This window comes from Cibotium barometz, chromosome 18 (assembly GCF_041138505.1).
Source record: "Cibotium barometz isolate CiBa-2024 chromosome 18, ASM4113850v1, whole genome shotgun sequence".
Lineage (NCBI taxonomy): Eukaryota > Viridiplantae > Streptophyta > Polypodiopsida > Cyatheales > Cibotiaceae > Cibotium > Cibotium barometz.
In genome coordinates, this window is record NC_141063.1 from 24,887,310 (window position 1) to 24,904,678 (window position 17,369).

Genomic DNA, 17,369 nt, shown 5'->3' on the forward strand with positions numbered 1-17,369 from the left:
GAAAAGTTTTAAAAAATATTCATCTAATTTTTTATATTTAAAAATATTTGTCTTATTTTCTATAATTTTAGATTTATATAAGAGAAATGATCGCCAACTCACCTACACACTTATATATTCATAGAACCTCCAACCCACCTACACACTTTTATATTCATAGAGACATCATATTTTTTAACTCTGCACTAAGTTCTCTGCTCTAAGTGAGAACAGGTATGTAAAAGATGTGAACTTTTTTTTTTTCTAATCTCAACTTAAATTTGATAAGTACAACGACTCTAGTCAGACACTAATGCGCACAGGGGAGAATCGAATCTGTATCGTGGGGCTCTCGATCTTCAACCTTACCATTGCACTATGACACCATCGGCAAGGAGAGTAGTGATCATTTGGCTATTCCGCTCGTGATATTTGAAATAGATTCGATTCAAATGGTCGTTCAGGATTCCGCCAATTAGCTTTTAGTAATTGCAGTGATCAATTTATAACGAACTTTGGAAATGGATTATTCCCAAGTGTGCAAATGGGGTGTTTACACTGGTGAAGCCCTGTGGAAGACAGTACGTGCACATGTGTATCTTTTGATTAAATCCTTATAATTCTCTCTTGATCTTGCATACCTTATATTCAGTCCCAAAACACGAAAACCAATTGGCTTTTCCACGTGGAATTGTTTCTAAGAACTCTTTAGAGCCCATGTGGGTTCTATTTAGGTCAACACTAGTAATCTACATAGGGCCCAGTAGAAAGTGTACCACAGATTAATCCATTGCATCCAAGGATTGATCCACAACCTGCAAACACTCCTTCGAGTAAGCCCTTTATCACACTTTCTGCTATAAATGTTAATGATAAAAGTGGCATGTTCTTTGCTTGATTCTCTCTCCCAATTTGGAAACCAAACCCATTTTCTTTATAATTGTATGCGCTCTTATTAGAGCACTAATCAGAGAAAGATATGCAAAGAGAGACTTGCCTACAAAATCACACGCATTAATCTTAATCTAGTCCTAGAAGTACATTTATACAATCATTTATTTAAAGTGCAAGAATGATCAATCAAAGTTGTAGTTGCTGTTGTTTTCCTAATGCAAGCACTAGTTTGCCAGCTCCTCTCCTCGCTCTTCCAATTGCCTATTGCCCTGATTACTGACGTGGCGTTGAGATGAAATACTTTCACGAATCAAATGGGAGACTGGGGCCAGTGTTCACAGGAAACCCGCAAACCTTTACAACGCACTTGCGAAATTCATGATCTCACTTGTAAATTTTATTTGTGTAATTTTAAAGATCAACAAAATTTTCTCTGTGACACTGCTGGGGGCTCTATTTATAAGGCGGCAGACCCCTTTTGCTAGTCAACAGGTTATAAGGAATCAAAGGACCCAAGATCAGGCCTACTACACAGGCAACCAGCCCATCGTCCCTAAATGTGACCTGTCTATTGCCCTGACGTTCAAACTTGGGCGGCTTGGGAGTTGTTGTATGGTACATGCCCAATCATCTGGCTTCCCCAAAATTTTGTTTTTGTTCTGCACTTGGTTTTGCATCGTAGGTGCCATTACCCTAGTTGGATTTGAACCCACAACTCTCAATGGGATAACCGAGATCTCTAACCACCAAGTAGAATTTACATTAATGTTTAACGTTGACACTAAATATAAAAGTCCAACGGGACGGAGGAAGGTTTAGTCAGCTGGTGTCACATGTGCATATCATTTGGCATGAGTGAACCATTATTAAAATTAGACATGATTAATTGGCATTTTAAAAAAAACAAAAAGATTGTTTTTTGACATCAGAGGAGGAGCTCTTTTAACAGCCTACGAAATATTTGCACCTCCAAATAAAAAATGCAAGTAAAAGTTTTCAAAATTGTTTGGTGTTGGATCCTTTAAGGATAGACAATACGCATACGGTTCACACGCAAACTTACATTGTCTGAGGTAGGCTACGTGCTACCACATCCTTACTAGGTGCAAGATCGTGTGGAGATTCACGTTTCATGGAAAAGCCATTCTTTGCAAGGAAAGCAATTATTACTCTAACGAAGAAGGGATAAGAGGGTTCCGCCCAGATACCATCTCAAATATAAAGAAACATAGATAATTGCAGGTTTGCAAGCATGTAGAATTAGAAAGAGAGAAAGGAACTAAAGAAAACACAAGCTTCCAAGCATTAACTTCCATCATGTTGCATCATAACATAAACTGAGACCAAGAAGCAAAAGTTTATATAAACTGATTTCATATCTTCTCAGAAGTTCCAAGTGTGGTTTTCAAGGCACCGTTACATCAAGAAGGCTTTCTTCTCTGCAGACGCTACATAAGCAACAGAAAGATACCCCTTTGCCACAATGCTATACTGCTAGCATTACAGAGAACCAATTCTAGGGTTTCCTTGTTTGCTGATGTGGCAGCCTCCCAGCACCCGTAAGGAAGGGAAATGGGCAGCCAAATGCCATTTCTGGCCAGTGGCATAGAGAAAACACAGTTTTAATGGCAAATCATCAAACAGAAACTTGGATGTGCCTAGAGGCTAACACTGTAAAATCTTGCGGCAGGCTGAAGCCCTTGTATATGTAGAAAAAAAAGGCCTTCAATTTAATACAAAGGAGGCTCTAAGGATAGAAAAATCCTCCAGTACGGTTTTTCTATTTTTACATCCTGCCACGTTTTTTTTGAAGCAAAGTTGATAATAGTTGACTCAAAAAAGCACATCTCACACTATCCAATCGAGAGATCATTGAAAGAACACTTTGCATCCAGCTACATGAGAGCAGAGGGTTCTCTTTATCTCTGCCTCCATAACTCACACCACAACTACAATACTTAGCATTGAGCCGACTGTAGCCTTTTGTTTGCAGACTCAAGTTCCTTTACACGTAAGATGGTGTCTCTCAACTTCTTACGCAATTCTGCATCATTCACCTCCCCATGCCTTCGTTCTTCTTCCAACTCGTGTCTCAATGTGTCTCTTTCCTTTAAGGCCTCTTCCATCTTTCTTTGGGTGCCCTCTAGCTGCCGCTCCATATCCAGAAGCTGTGTTTCGAGCCACCTCAACCTTTGAGCAGCATCAGGAGCTTGAATCTGCATCTCATTTTTCTTGGAGCTGTCACCTGAATCAGGATTTCCTTCTTGACAACTGTTGGGCTTCAACCACTTCTGAGATCCGGAATGCAATGTATCAATCCTATGAGCTGCTGTACAGGAATGCATGAGAGATGCTTCTTCTAGGACTGGCGCTGGTCCGGTGCATGTTACAGAGTCTGCGTCATTATGAAACCTTCGTGCTGGTAAGCGTCGTCCTCGAGACCTTGCTGATCTTGGAAAGACCTTGGGGACAAAATCCCCCACCCTATCAATAACCTGTGATTGGCGACTAAGCCTTTTCTGCTGCCGTGACGGTGACCAATCCTTTTCAACTGTTGACTCTTCCCATGATGCAGCCTTTCGCTTTGATGCAGCCTGTTTTTGTTGCTTCTTTGCATGATGATTATAATACCCAACCTTGTGAGAGTGGCTGGACCAATAAGCTTTCTGCATCTTTAGTAACCGAGCCTCTAGCCGGGCAAGAACTGAAGTTCTTTCAAAGCCTTGCTTATCATGGGCAGGCTCCACAAAATTAGCCTCAAGAACCCCAATAATCCCTCTCCCTTGGCTTCCAGCAGCATTCCATACCCGCCAAAAGGGCTTGATAAGCCTGTTTTTGTGATAGACATTAAACCCTTGGACATCTGCATGCTCTTTAGCATCTTTTACAAACCCAAGAGTCACAACAGCCTTCATCTCTGAAGCATCTTGCAGGTGTGCTGGTTCTAGTTCATCCTCAGCCTTTCCACTTCCCTGGCCTCTTAAAGGCTTGTAAGTGTGCCTTTCGATGATCATCAAATCATTTACCAGGCAATGGTGTTCAATCTCCATGCCCCGCAAGATCATCTTGAAGGTCTTTGGAAGCTGTAAATACAAAATTGATGCATAGCTTCTCAGAGAATGACTATAGGTCAAGAAGTGCTTTGAATTTGGTAGACGCTCTGCCATTGCAATGTGCTTTGGGTCCCGATTGACCCCTCTAACTTGTATGTCATGAGGGTCTGTGTCTAAGTCAAGCTCTAGCTCTCCTTCATCATTTTCCCAAAGATTATACACAATTATTCTGGTCCCTTGATGTCCAATCAAATTTAGCTGGTCTGAAAGCTCACTTTCTGTAGAGAATGGTGACCACCGCTTGATCATTTCCATGTTCTTGTTCCAATCATTCACGTGGCCACGGATAAGCTTTTGCACTCCATAAGTTTGAACCTCAAAATCAACCATGGGAACTATGATGTCTTGCTGACCTGTTTCTCTTAAAAAGGTGTAAGACAGCAGGCCTATGCTGCGAGTGGCCCTGCGACCTTCTCTCGCTGGAGAGCACGAAAACACGATCACATCAGCACCAAGCCTCATTGTGCTTGTCTTGAAGCCATTTCCATACTGACCTATTGTATTAACCATCTTGCTCTTGGCAGAATATCCAAGGGACATGCAGCGCCGCATGCATTCCGGATCCATTCCACCTCCATTATCTTCAAACAGCAGCATGGGGCTCTGGTCTCCTTGCTTGTTGAGTGTATCTACATTGATGAAGGTTGCTCCATGAACAACTTCATCTAGTGCATTATCAAGTAGCTCTGCTACAGCACCAAGAGACCACTTGTGACTGGTTGCATTTGAGTGCAAGAACTTCGGATGCACTCTGACATGGTCCATTCCATCTACCAAGGGCCTCTTCTGAGCAGAATCACCCTCATAATCACCTGCTTTCCAGAACTGTCTTGAAGACTGGCCTCCGCATCTGTACTTGATTTTGTCTTCTGAGGCTGGGGACTGTCGCAAAGATCCCCGTCTCTGGGAGAATGAGATGCCATCATCTGGAGCTCCTTCCACAGAAAGAGGTTCCAGAAAATCAATTGGCAAATCATCATCCTGCTCCTCTTCTGATGAAGTTGACAACAAAATTGGTGAAGGGCAATTTGCAGCCCCCGTTTCAGGCTCTAGCTTTATTCTTTTCCCATGATATGAACCAAAAAATGCATCACTTCTCTTCATTCCAATTGATGAGTGAGGGAAGGAGGTGTCTGCTGCCACTTGTTTCGGCCAATAAAGAAGAGGCTGCGCCTGTAAAAGTGGTCCTGGATCCCGACTGGAAGTGCAGCTGTGGTTCTTCCACAGCATGCATGAAAGCCATGTATATCAAGAAATAAGAGCCCTGGACATATGCCTGACCTAAGATCCCGAGTAGATCTGCACACAACTGTCAAAAACTACATTATTTTTCAGACATATTTGCACACAACTACCGCCACCTATATGGAGAAACCACTGTTACCATGATAATCTCCATGTTTTGGAGTAGTTTCCAAGACTTTACCTTAATCTTCTGTCTTACGATCAAATTAAATCAAAACTAATAATGCTTTCCTATTACTAATTATCTCAGAAGACTCATGTCTGATGGATGGACGCAGGTCCTTATCTGCCGTTTCAATAACCTAGATTATCTCTTGATACAGATTATTACTAACGATGAATGGATGTATGCACAGAAATCATGCTGTTATGGTCCTTCTCTGCAGTTTCAAGTGCTGACATAACCTAAAAAAGATTCACAAAGCATTCTATGATGGATGGACGCAAGCTTAGAAATCATGCCGTTATGGTCCTCCACTGCAATATCCAGTGCTACATGATCTAGATTTCATCCAACCAAATTGAACACCCCCCCTCCTCCCCCCCTCCTTACAATCCTCTCTCTCCTGGCCTTATCATGGATGAGTGGAAAAATGCAAGATCATGCAGTTATGTTCCTTCTCCGCAATTTCAAGTGACAACATAACCTAGATTTCTTCTAAGCATCTTCGTGTGTTATCCCATCCCCCCCTTCCGAGGCCTCCCAACCTGATGCAGGTCTTCCCTGTGAGACTTGATTGCAACATGTTTTCTACACCAAAACGAACATGCTTTTGCTGTATTGCAGGTTATGCAACAAAGATGAAAGGCACATGAATGTCAACTTTTTTGAGGAGTTTCTTGAGAAAAACCTTGCAAGCTCGAGTTGCTGCAGAGTTCAGCAGGTGGTGCAGAAGCCGAAGAAATCTGAACCTCCCTGCGTTGAAGCTTATTATCATTAACGGGGGAGACAAACTGTGGCAGCTAGTAATCACTTAGTTTAAATATTAAATTAGTAATTTTGTGACGAATGATGCCCTAAACTATCATCAGCGACCGTGTATACACACCACATGGCACAAACGATGCTGCCCTAGTGTGTAATGACCTTAATTATTTCTAGTCCTTATACGCCACATAGATAATATAGGTCCCTCAACGCTTTTTTCACAATTAATTAATCAATGTTGGGAAGCTGTATTCGAGTATTTTTGGACATCTTTCAAGTTTATATATATAATTATTATTGATCCCAAAAAAAAAGGTGAAGCACAGTGGCAGTGGCAATTAAACTGACACGTGGCAATGGCCAGTTCGAAGGGTCTAGAAAGTTCTCGTTTTTTTTCACGTTCGAAGTCTCTAGACTGCAACAAGTTATAAAAAGGGCCCAAATTTCATTTGATGGGGCTGCGGCCCTGCAACCTCGGTTTTAGTTGTTGACCAAGTGTCTCAATAATCATGTGCCATTTTATGGTTGGATTTTATATATGAGACATGTATTTGTGTCATTCTCATATATCGCATAACACATACAAACTGCACAAGAGTGTTGCACTCAAGAATTTCTGATAGTCCCCTTCCCTTGTCTCTTGATCATGTGTCCAAATCATAAAGAAGAGTGACTCACTTCTTCAAATTGTGAGGTAGGCCCTTCTCTTCTATGTCATGTGTTTGAGTCATTTGTACAAGCCGTGCATTTGAATTATGTATCTAAATCCATTGTGTGTTTTAGATCCTTTCTATCATGCATGTGCCTCATCTATTCAAGGTATGTGTAGGGTCAATGTGTGTGTGTGTGTGTGTGTGTGTGGGTGGGTGGGTGTGTGTGTGGGTGGGAGGTGTGTGTGTGTGTGTGTGTGTGTGTGTGAGAGAGAGAGAGAGAGAGAGAGAGAGAGAGAGATGAGGATAATGCATTCAAAGAACTACAAGTTGAAGAACAAGCCCTCCCTATGTATCATGTCTTTGTGTTGTGAGTCATGTGGATATCATGTGTCTCGTCTAAAAAGAAGAAGAAGAGAATGTTTGAGGAATGATCTCTCATATAACAAATTATTAATTCACCTTGTAGCTATCCACGAGGGTGACTCCTTTCACATGGAATTGGGGGATTAGTGTTGTTATTGTGGATTTGAAGGGAGTAAACATCACAATACTTTTCAATTACAATTTATCAAACAACAAATTATTAATTCACGTTGGCTATCCACGAGGGTGACTCCTTTCACATGGCATTAGGGGATTAATGTTGTTATTATGGATTTGAAGGGAGTCGATATCACAAGACTTGTCAATTGCAATTTGTCTGTATGTTGAATTTATCAAGGCATATTTCTTCGAGGTTTAGAATTTGCAACTATCACAAGGTAAGATTTTAATTTATGGCTATGGAAAATTCATTCAATGATCACACCACAAACAAGGTTTCTTATGAAAGATGCAAGATTTCAAGCCAACTTTGACAGGAATTGAATCATCTAGTTGTTGCCTATGCATAGAGGTTTTATCTTTGCCAAGAATAGTCGAAGGTGGCCAAGTACTATACTTTGGGCCTTAATCTAGCTCAAGTGATTTCGATTCAACCAACTTTGACATCAACTTTAAGTAAACAAACTATGAATCGAGGTTATAAATTACAACAGAGGCCAAGCATATAGCCAAGGCAACCTTCACACCAAGGGCTATGATATGTAATTAAAGTCATATCCCATAGCTACTATGTCCCAACATGTCGCATGGTGCAACAATGTGTGCCCTTGTGGTTGTATATTATTATGGCGCATGGTGCCCAAGGAGAAGGAGTTGTTGTATAGTTGTGCGATTTCATCTTATTGGTGAAACATTAGCTTGGCCTTGCTCATTTCCACTTTCTCATGTATAAGGTTGAAAAACTATGTTTGATTTTCTATTGGGTGCAACTAGATCCTTGGATAAAGCTATGCATATATTGGTTTTCAAAACTAATCTTTAGTGTTGGTATTGAAGGAGACCAAGATCCTTTAACAAATGTTAAAGCTATATTCACCTTTAGTGGGATATGTAGAAATTGTTGGTTGCTTTTTACCAACTTAATTACTGTATCATAAATGTCTTTTCAATCTTTCTACCCTTATCTCAATCATTTCTATATCAATTAAAGCTTGTTGGCACACCCAAAAAATATACCATTGTAGAAACTTTGTGTCATGTACCTACAAAATCCTCTTTTTTATTCTTCAATAGAAGCTATTGGGTGAACCATAAATTGGATGACATTGCCAATCACATCACATGGCAGTTAAAACCAGTTTGTCATCTTACCAAATGAGAGTGTTATCAAGTGCTCCACCTTTTAAAATTAGCTTGTCTTCTTTCAACTTAAACAGCTCTAAGATCTCTCTAGTATAGTTTGATTGTGGGAGAAACGTGTAAGATTGTTAGTTTGACACATAAATACCTAAAATGTGTATCAATCATGATCTCAACTTGCTCTATTTTGTTGTTTTTATTGCAACAAATGTAGCTCAAGCTTGGGTTGATCATTTGACCCAAAGCTTAATGACTGTGATTCTCCCATGTTTTTGCATCACATATGGATATCACATTTCTTAAAATCATGTTACATTCAAAATACACAAATCTTATGTGCCTAGATTGTGGGGTAACTCCATATAAAGATTTCTCCAAATGAAAAAAAAACATATTTGTCTCACTTGAAAAGCTAGTGCAAATAAATCTTTTCTTGAAATCTAGGTTTATATATACACTTTTAACCTCAAATTTTCACATGGCTAAATGATGTTTTATTTTATAACTAGAATAGACACCTCATTTAAATCAATTCCCTCTTCTTGATAATATATTTTTGTAACTAGACATGCTAGCCAATTTCATCTTTTTCTTCCCATCCAACTATATTTGACACTTCTTTGACAAACATTGCTGGGTGATGGCGAGTATTTTCTATGTTCCTCTCTCTACCACCCTTATGCTTCTCTCTCTCTCTCTCTCTCTCTCTCTCTCTCTCTCTCTCTCTCTCTCTCTCTCTCTCTCTGTGTGTGTGTGTGTGTGTGTGTGTGTGTGTGTGTGTGTGTGTGTGTGTGTTAAAGGTATATATTTTATCATATTTTTGATGAATTAATAATCATAGAAAAATATGCTTAATTTAATTTGAGCAAGAATCAGCTTAATGGAATGTGCGAACGTGCACCAGATTATTATATGTGCAAATGTGCACAAAGTTATTTTATGTAACAAGGCGCCCATTAGCAATTATATTTGGGCAAAGGTTTTTATATGTATAAACCTTGGGAGCTTTCATATAGTTAATAATATGTAAAGCAATATCCAAAAGTGGGAAAAGCAAGCCCAATTTGTACGCTCAACTATTAATAGCTCCTTGGGCTATTTTTATGAATACAATTCTCTAAATACTCATGTCGTGGAAGTGGAGCTACACGGCATGGGCGGGGGAGATTACACCCAATCTTATCTTGATGGCGATGTTATTCTATTTCTCTTGTCTTATGCTATGCTATGCTCTTTGATATCAATTAAATTCAAGTCTTTGTTTTAATTTTTGATGTATTTTATGAGTTTTTAATTATTTCTTCAAGAAGTACAAAAGGGTCCCGTGGATAGTGGTATCAGAGCTTTGGTTTAATTTAATCTTCTTGAAGCCCGTCAAAGACTTGTGGACAAAGAGGTGGAAGAGACAAAGAAGAAGGTGATTTTGGTTTTTTTTAAAATTTACTTTGAGGAAGAATACGTTTATGTTTATGTTTATGTATGATTGAAAGAAGGCTTGTTTTTAACCATTGGATAACAAATCCCCATCAATCCATTGCCCAAAGGGTAAAGCAAGGTGGAAAACCATTAGTGGGTTTCTGAAAACCACAAAACCACCTTTAATCTCACTAATCCTCTTCGTAATCTGTCCGTACAGATCGAATCAACAAGGGGAGGAGCATGGAAAGCAATAACAAGATTGTTAAAGCACTACAACGATAGGAAGTCCATCATGGAGGAATGAAAGTTGTGCAGAGTTTTTTTTTCCAAAATTACTTTTTGGCTTTTCTTTTCTTCTCCTCAGTTCAGCGCTGAGTGCTAATTGCTTTTACCAAAGCTTGTGAGCAAGCTTTAAATTATATATATATATATATATATATATATATATATATATATATATACATACATACATACATACATACATATATATATCTTCATTTTTTAAAAATTTTCCTTCACCATTTTCTTGGCACGACGGCGGCCATTTCAGTAGGTGGGGAGCAACAGTTTCTCTTCTCCCAGTCAGTTAAGATGTCATTTTTTTAAATAAGCCTCTCTTAAGCCTAAGCTTTAAGGCTTAAAAAAATAATAATAAATTTAAAAAAATCTTCTTTTCGTATATACTGGGTGCCTGGTTATTAGCTATGAAGAAGCAACAGGTTGAATTTTTTATTTTTATTTTTTCAAAGGGCGTGGTAGTTTTCTTTTCTCTTCGCCCATTTTCCCTTCGCCCAGTCATGCTATGCGCTGTTCGTCTGGTTTGTGGTGAAGTTTAAATTTAAATTTCTAAAGGCTTTAAAATAAAGCTTTATACTTTATTTATTAATATTAAAAAAAAACCTTTCTTCTCTCCACGATGAGCGTAGGGTAGCGGCACTTAAAGAATCCAGAGCTTCTTGTTCTCTCTGTGGTGGATGACTCTGCCGGTCCTTACTAGGGAACTCGAAGACAACCGCCACAAACACTATGGTTGTGGGAGAAGGGAGCGTAGATCCAGACAAAAGACCAAACAGAGTGCAACACTACCATCACAATACCAAAAAGGAGTGATACAAGGGAGACTCCGCTCCGATAGAAGGACTGTGCTAGAACTCCAGGTGATACACGAGAGAGTGTCCTCTTCTGTGGGAGTATGTCCCAGACTATCTGTATGCTGCTGAGAGAGTGCTCCCCTTAACTCCTGCTTGGGTGTCCTCCTCCTCGGGCTGTGCTCAAGAGGATCTCTCCCTGCCTTGGGGAAAGGGAGAGGGTAAAGGAAGATGGTGCTCAGGATCTCGAAGAGGATCTCTCCCTGCCTTGGGAAAGGGAGAGGGGTGTTGCCTCCATGAGTGCCATTGGAGTTGGCCATGTACGTTGAGATGTCAAAGGGGACCAGCGGTCAGAGGGGTCGAAGAGCACTGGCGGTTGGAGGGCACCGGTGGTCGGAGTGGTTGGAGCGTCGGAATGGTCGGAGGGCACCGGCGGCGGTCGGAGTGGTTGGAGCGTCGGAATGGTCGGAGGGCACCGGGTGATGGCGGTCAGAGTCATCGGAGGGCACCGGTGGTGACGGCGGTCAGAGAAGTCGGTGGAGTGTGGAAGAATTGGCTTCCCGTCCTACAGGTCGCCCACTACTACGTCCCAATGAATGCCAAGAAAACATAGGTGAGGCTCCGGGAAAAACATTCGGCAAGCAAGCTGCCAGGCATACCTCATACAATGATCCTTCCAGGCAAACCTTCTGGAGAGATACAAAATAAATAAAGATGAATCAACTAGGCTCCTGGGCAACTTTATCCAATGAGCTGTAGAAAAAAATGATTGAGCAGGAAGCTCTTGGGTACTTCATCCAGCAAGCTATCACTAATTGTATTACCATTGTCATCCCTCGGGCAGCAAAGCATCCGGCAGAAGGTTACCTCAACAAAAGTACAAAAACCAATCTAAATAATGATCATCAGTTGCCACTTCGTCTGGGCAAAACTTTCGGCACGAAGTCCAGGCATACAAGATACAGAATGAAAGTTGGCGATGGCCAGTACATGGCCGTAGGCAAACAAAGAAAATAAAATAAATAAAATGACAAAAGACCAAATCAGCCATCATGAGTGGCATGGGAGGAGGCATCAGTCCTAAGCCCTGGTGGACCTGTGGTGGATCTGGAGTGTGGACGGCCAATTGCGGCCAATTGAACGACGTCGCTCAATGAGACGGTGGAACTCCGCAAGGTCGTCCTCTGCAGATGATGCCTATTTGCGGAGATCAGCTAACTCAAATGCATGTTTTTGACTGAACTCTGTAAGAGCGCACTCATGTGCGTCCTGCAAAGTGGCGAGCTCTCTCTCATGCTCCAACCAAAGGGCCTGCATCTCTGACTCATGCTGATGCTGGATCTCCACCAAAAGTGTATGCTCCTACTCTCGAATGGCTGCCATGGCATCCTCATCAAGGATGGGAGATAAGTATAGCTCAAATAGCTCCTCGCAAAGCTCCTGAAGCTCTCCATCCTGCTGGGCCATGGTCTCATGTAGCTACCGACAAAGGGCCTCCTCCTCTGCATCCTCTGCCTGGGCTGTAGTCTCCTGAGCAGTCTGCTCTGCTAGATAGATCGATTGACGCAAGAGTTGGTTAGCATCGGTGAAGGCACCTAGGACTCTTTGATGAATGAGTCCCATGGTCGTGATCCATCGAGAGGCTTCCATCAATGTGTCAGCCCCACCACCAGATAGCACTCCACAAGAAGCCTCGTCAAGTCTGACGGAGTGGTCGGGACTGTCTGAGGGAGACTCGAAAAGAGCAAGGAGTGGTGGAGAAGATGGTGGAGGTGAAGCTTGGAGGAACTGGTGTGGTGCTGTGTTGAGAAAGACTATGTCAGAGGGGAGGATGAGGGTGGTAGTGGCTGAAGTAAGTAGCTCATGTTGGTGTTGACAGGAGATCGAGGTGAAGTGGAAGATGAGGTGGTGTGACGAGGGAAGTCGGCGCTGAAAAAATGGGTGAGGTGGGGCGAACTAAGGGGTGGAGTGCGGGAGGTACCTCTCAGAAGAAGAGATTCCTAGAGGGCTCTGGATGGTGCGGAAGGAGAGGGTGGAGAGGATAGTGGTGACGCGACGGAGGGGAAACCAGGGAGATGTGGTGTGATGCCGGTCCCTAGGAAGCAATGATCCATGGAAGGAGAATGGGGTGTGAGGGTGACGAAGGAGTAGTTGATGATAGAGTCTTCGATGATGAAGGTGGTAGTGGGGAGATGTCGATGATGGGCAAGGTGTCCATGGATGACGAGGGTGGGGGTGGAGTGGATGTCAGTGATGAGGGTGGCCGTGGGATGGATGTCGATGACGAGGGTGGCCGTGGGATGGATGTCGATGGTGGGCAAGGTGTCGATGATGAGGGTGGGGGTGGAGTGGATGTCGATGACGAGGGTGGACGTGGGATGGATGTCGATGGTGGGCAAGGTGTCGATGTCGATGACGAGGGTGGCCGTGGGATGGATGTCGATGATGAGGGTGGCCGTGGGATGGATGTCGATGACAGCCATGAGAGAGGTGGGCATGAGGGGGATCCGAGAAGAAGAGACTATCGGAGGTGGGCCGGAGAAGAGCGATGGTGGTGGGCCAGAGAAGAGGGACACTCCCAAGGATGAAGTCAAACCCTGGGTGTGGGCCCTACAGCTTGATGGGTGCTCCTCCATGACGAAGGCTAGGGCGGAGACACTGACTCTGCTACAAGGGTGGGGTGCGGGAGGCAAATGAGAGCAGGGAGAAGGGTGGGCTAGGAAAGAGGGAGAGAGTGGTGGTTGCTTGGTGATAGAAAAAGAAGAGAGAGGGTCGATGAATATGAGAGAAAAAAATTGATAATAAGAATAAAATAAAAGAAAAATAAAATGCAAAATAACCAAGAGGGTGAGAAAAGAGTTGGGAAGGCGGGTTTTTTTTTTGGTTTGTTTTTAAGGTTGGGATAAACGCTAAGAAGAAGGGGAGGGTACTGCTTGGCTCGATAGACAAACTGGTTGAAGTTTAGGTGCCCCTTGCCTATTTGGCCTTGAGAAATTGGCCGGTGGAAAGAAATGATGGTGAACAGTGGGAAAGGAACTCTAGGCCAGGTGTGGTCTGTGCTTGAGAGCTGTTTGTGTTGCTACTGAATGCCAGTGGAGGGTGCGCACAAGAGAAGGCTAGGGGGACTGGTGGTCGTGAGGTGAGAGAAGGGGAAGGCCTGGGTGCACAATGGGCAAGCAAGGGGGCTGGTGGTCGTGAGGTGAGAGAAGGGGAAGGCCTAGGTGCAGAATGGGCAAGCGAGGGGCTGGTGGTGGGGTGGGAGAGGGGCACACAAGCATTCCCGACAGGGGGGCTGGCAGTCGTGAGGTTAAAGAAGGGGAAGGCCTGGGTGCACAATGGGCCGGCGAGGGGGGCTAGTCATGAGGGGAGAGAAGGGCGCACTGTACCGCACCCATGGGCAAGATCTCCACCACTTGGAAAGGACCCTGCCAAGCATACACCAACTTCCTAGCCTTTTTTAGATATTTAGAGTTGTAAACCAAAGCCAAGTCACCTTTGGAGAATTGAGGAAGTCTCAAGTGTTGATCATGCCACGCTTTACATTTAAGTTGCTCCACCTCTGTGGCCATCCGAGCGAGTTAACGGGTCTCTTCCAAGATTTCGAGCTACTCCGCCGAGCGGAGTATGCGGGGTGATAGGTGGCCACCCTATGCTACCCCACTCTGGATGAGCCTGCATTAAATTCAAAGGGTAACACTGCCTCAAGCCCAAAAGCAAGTTGGAAAGGAGTGTGTAAGGTGGTTGCCTTGTAGGATGTGCGATAGGCCCACAATACCCCCAAAAGGGCTTGGTCCCATTGGTGAGAGTGCTCCTTGGCTACCCTTAACAAGGATTTACACAAGACCTTGTTGGTGCTCTCTACTTGCCTGTTAGCTATGGGGTAGTATGCACAGGACCTCGATGGACGATTTGGTAATGCGCCAGTAGGGTATCTATGACTTCATTCACAAAATGTTTCCCCCTATTATCACTGATAATTTCTATGGGACACCCAAACTTGGTGAAGATGCTCTCATACAGGAACTTGTCCACTGTAAGAGCGGTGTTGTCTCTCGAGTGGCTCTGGCCTCGGCCCACCATTTGGTCGCATAGTCAGTGGCCACCAAAATGTACTCACAGCCCGTGGGGTGAGACTTTGGGGTGATGTGCCCCACAAAATCAATGCCCCACTTCTCGAAAGGCTCCCAGGGTGGTGTAGCATGGAGAGGCAAGTAGTGCCTACTATCTAGTTTGGGTCTAGACCTTTGACATATGTCGCATTGTTGCACCCACTTTCTGCCGTCAGAGAACAGGGAGGGCCACCATAGACCAGACTACATGATCTTTCGGGCGGTGACAAGGCCTGACGAGTGACCACCACCTGGTCCGGAATGCGCATCTTCCATGATGAGGGGAACCTCATGAGGGTTGACACATCTCCTCAACACTTCATCCTTGCCCCTCTTGTACAACTGTCTGACAATGAGGAGATAAGGCCTACTCTTAAGTAAAAGCCTCCTTTTTGCCTTGGCATTAGCATTCTGGGGAAACCTTGTTGTGCTCAGCAGCATCACTATGTCCTCATACTACCATAACAAGTAGGGGTGGCATCCACAGCAAACAACATGCTGTCCGGGAGATCATCACAAATCCCCTCATCTGAGGCTGACTCCCCACTCGGGATTTTGGACAGATGATCAGCCATGACATGGTCCTTCCCTGGGCGGACCATAATCTCAAAGTCAAATTCTTGAAAAAGAGAAGGAGCCATCTCCAGATCCTACCGGCGACCTGGGATTTATTCAACAAATACTTCAGTGCTTGATGGTCAGTGATCACCACAAAGTGATGCCCTAATAAGTAATGCATGAATTTCTGAAATGAGTAGCAAACCCTCCTACTCTGTGGTGGAGTAGTTTCTCTCGGCCTGATTGAGCTGCCTGCTTGCATAGTGAATAGGCCTATCCATCTTTAAATCCACATCTGGCTATGCTAGTACTGCTCCTACTGCTATTGCATTGGCATCCATGTGCACATGGAAGATCAACTCCCAATTCGGAGTGATGTGAGGATGGGAGCATGCACCAGCATGTACTTGAGAAAAGTGAAGGCTCTCTCTTGATCTAGGCCCCAATGGAAGGGAACATCCAAGTGGAGCAAACGGTTGAGTGGAAAACAAATATCTACATACATGCGGACAAACCAACGCTGGTAGCCTGTATGCCCGAGCAACTGCTACACACCTTTAGGATTGGATGGGGGGCCTAACCTGAGAATAACGATGATTTTGTCTGGATCAGGGGAAAGACCATTGGCCGAGATGATGTGACCCAAAAGGGCACCATGACCCACAAGGAAGTGGCACTTGAAGGGGTTAAGGCGGAGATCTGATACCTTGCACTTCAAGAACACCAAAGTGAGTTTAGGTACCCTAAGCATGCCTTTTTTCCCACTGAAGTTAGAGAAGTCATCCAAAAAGATGCATAAAAAATCATTCAAATAATCCTGGAAAATCTTGCTGGCGGTCCTCTGGAATGAGGTTGGGGCATTGCAAAGACCAAAGGGCATCATCTTGTAGGCATATGTTCCCCACTGTGTGACAAATGCTGTCTTGAGCTGATCTTTCTTGTCAATTACTACCTGGTTGTAGCCTTTGAACCCATCCATGAAAGAATAAAGCACATGGCCCGCCACATCTTCTAGAACCCGCTCTATGAAAGGCAAAGGAAACCCATCTTTCACTGATTGAGGTGTCTGAAGTCGACACATATTCTGATCTTGTTGGTCTTCTTTTTTGGAATCACCACTATAGGTGACAACCACTCAGAGTTCCCAATGGGAACGATGATATGTCCACCTCTTTCTTCACTACCTCAGAATATTTTGGGTTCATGCGGTAAATGCCCTTCCTGACTGGCCGACTGCCTTCTTTGAGTGGAATTCTGTGAGTGCAAATGGTTGGGTCTATCTCTTTGGGAGATCCCTCTACGTCCATGCAAACACATCTTGGTGCTCTTTGAAAAATTTGGTGATTCTCTGCTCTGCAGAGTGGAAGGGTCCTCCCAGACCCAAGCTGCCACCAAGATGGGGCATGGCTCCTCTATTGTGCCTAGGTTCAGCTCTCTCACCTCCTCGTGGTAAGTGGTTGGTGGAAGAGGAGCGGTGTCGAGTGCTGCTTGATGGAGAGCTACGGGGTCATAGGCTGGGGTGTTGTCTAGAGGGAAATCACCAATGCGTTCCTCCATCCAGCCAACGAGCGGGTATCTCTTCTACTGGCAAGGCTTCTTCCTGAGCCTTGAGGTGCTCTACCCGCCTCTCCTTGCGGGTGTGTCTAGGAGGGGTTATAGGTGCCTCTGATGACTCCTCTTGAGAGACCTTCTTGCGAGGT

The 17,369-nt window shown here is 43.8% G+C and overlaps 1 pseudogene across 2 annotated transcripts; it reads right to left on the reverse strand.

Annotated features, from left to right (window-relative positions):
• Window positions 1-2,230: 2,230 nt before the first annotated feature.
• Window positions 2,231-6,328, reverse strand: LOC147629111 (protein MICRORCHIDIA 7 pseudogene; annotated as a pseudogene). Of its 2 annotated transcripts, none has more exons than XR_015267897.1 (2): window positions 6,083-6,328; window positions 2,231-5,285 (listed from the first exon to the last, which is right to left on the reverse strand). The product of XR_015267897.1 is annotated as a protein MICRORCHIDIA 7 pseudogene, transcript variant X2 (transcript). The 2 variants fall into 2 exon arrangements; XR_015267896.1 differs by having other exon boundaries at window positions 2,231-5,295; window positions 6,083-6,208.
• Between the last annotated feature and the right edge of the window lie 11,041 nt (window positions 6,329-17,369).